Genomic DNA, 2,504 nt, shown 5'->3' with positions numbered 1-2,504 from the left:
CAATGCCAGAAAAGGTGAGCTTTCAGAGAGGTTTGAGGGACTTTGCTGGCACTGTAACAAACCTGGGCACCCTAATAGATCACCCCTATTGCTGACACTCATGTCTGGAATATGACTTCTGGCAGGACTGAAGATGTCTGCATTAGGGTTTAGCTGCGGGGTCTGGAAGAGGCTTCCTGTTGTCTGGGGCTGAGTTGGTCCATGGTAAATATATCCTTCCTGTGTAAAGGACAGTAAATCGTCCTTTAATGTATTTAATTCACTTTGAAATTGACTATTCATTTCCATTTGTACTTCTTGCACTGTTGTTGTTTCTTTTCTTGTTCCAGTTGCCACTGGTGCTGGTTTTCTTTCCACTGCTGTAGTCTCTCTTCTTGTTCATTTTTTCCTCCACCAACCACTGCCGTAGTTTCTCTTGTTTATTTTCTTCGTTTTTCTTGTTCCTTTTCTTTTTCCTCCAACAACTTCTGTAATCTATCTTCTTGTTCATTTTGCTGTTCGAGCTGCCACTGTTGCAGGTTGTCTTGTTACTGCTGTTGTCTTTTTTCTTGTTTCTTTTCTTTTTCCTCCAACAACTGCTGTAATCTCTCTTCTTGTTTCTTTTGCTGTTCTTGTATTGCTTCCATCAAAGCAATTTTCCTCAATATAACTTTGTAATAGACAGAATTTCCAATCAGAACGTTAAATTTAACTACTTTTATAATGCATACTATATATGACAGTGATTCACACACTTTACTTACGGGTGCCTACTTTTCACTTTACTCAATTATCTATATCTTTAATCTAACTATATCTCTTCAATCGCACTGGTTTTCTCGCCAGGCTTATATACTAAAAAGAGGGCGTCTCGAATGCACTCCGGCCTTGATGATCCTTCGAGAAACTCCAGCGCTCATGCTCCCAGCGTCGCGCGATTTCCACTGTCGTAGCAATACAGTCATTCCCACCAGCTTTTCTGCCAGACTAACAAGGAGGCGGCTCGATCATTCGAGGATTTTCCTGATAATTCGATAAACTTCATGCACGCTACTAGCGCCATGTGACTTCCGCTGTCGTAACAATAGATATGTGTAGTATCCCACTTCTGAGTTTAGGATTGAATGCATTATATAAAAATTAACTTGAATATGCAAATTACAAATCACGTGACAAACACGCAGGTATAAAGTCGCAGTGGTATGGCATGTATCAGAAGTACATTTAGACATTGGTGATTAGTACATGGGTAGTGTGATGCAATCTAAAATTAATCGCTTCTGGGAAACATATGCAAAATATTCACAAACTCAGATTATAAAAATGTGTTGAGATCAGAGATTTAGAATTACCAAGATTGTGATACCTCTTGTACTTAATGGCTTTGGAAAATAAAGAAGTACGGATAAATGTAGGGTACCAGGACCATCTAGAAAGCAATTTGAAGCACGTTTTACCCCAACGTGGTAAGAGAAGAGGGATGTCTTATAACAAGTCGGAGCCCGCGAACATAGAGCTCAGTGGCAAAAGTCCACATGACAGTGGATAACTTAATCAAAAGTTGTCCGAAAAATGCATTATGCTTAAGATTGAGTTTCAGTGGAAAATATTGTTGTTATTTTAAGTTTTAATAACTTTAGTTTTAGCCATCTTTACATGCAAACAAATGCCACGTTTTATCAACAAGAACAAAACACCCAGTATCTTTACTTTACTTCATAGCTTTTGCAAAATAAACTTGAAGTTAAAAAATATATTACAACATACAATCATTGATTTGATGAAATAATGAGTAAAGGAATTTCAGTAACCATTTGTCACTTTAGTTAATTATTTCAGTAACCATTTGTCACTTTAGCTAATTATTTCAGTAACCATTTGTAATTAGCTAAGTGACAAATGGTTACTGAAATAATTAGTCAAGTGCACTTCTTCTTTGATTGGGTGGTTAGGACAGGTTGCGAGATCAACACCGAACCTTCTCCTTCTGTCGGCCATGGGTACGTTAAAATGTGATGGCCAGTCCCCCTATTCATTTGTAAAAATGTAGCCCAAGAGTTGGCGATGGGTGGTGTTGAAAAGTTGCTCTCTCTCTAGCCTATCACTTCTAAATCAGGGCAGTCTAGCTCAGATAGCCCTCGTGTAACTTTGTAATAACAACAAAATTCGTCACATACTAACATCACGTGAGCGGCATACAAAATGATATGAAAGTTTCTTAGAAATAAACAGTTTAGAGATATATTTTAATAATTGTCAAAAAAAAAAAATAGTTGAGATGATTTGTAGTGGATGAGGCTGAAGCTGGCTTCTTATTGACAGTGCAGCCTATTATTCGAGCAGCTTCTTATTCACGTCTGTTTAGAGTTGGCCCGGCATGGCCAGGTGGTTAGGGCGGTCGACTCGCAATCTGAGGGTCGCGGTTTCGAATCCCCGTTACACCAAACATACTCGCCCTTTTAGCCGTGGGTGCGTTATAATGTGAAGGTCAATTCCACTATTCGTTGGTAAAAGAGTAGCCAAAG

This window comes from Limulus polyphemus, unplaced genomic scaffold, assembly GCF_000517525.1.
Source record: "Limulus polyphemus unplaced genomic scaffold, Limulus_polyphemus-2.1.2 Scaffold1195, whole genome shotgun sequence".
Classification (NCBI taxonomy): Eukaryota; Metazoa; Arthropoda; class Merostomata; order Xiphosura; family Limulidae; genus Limulus; species Limulus polyphemus.
This window is presented reverse-complemented; position numbering follows the sequence as displayed.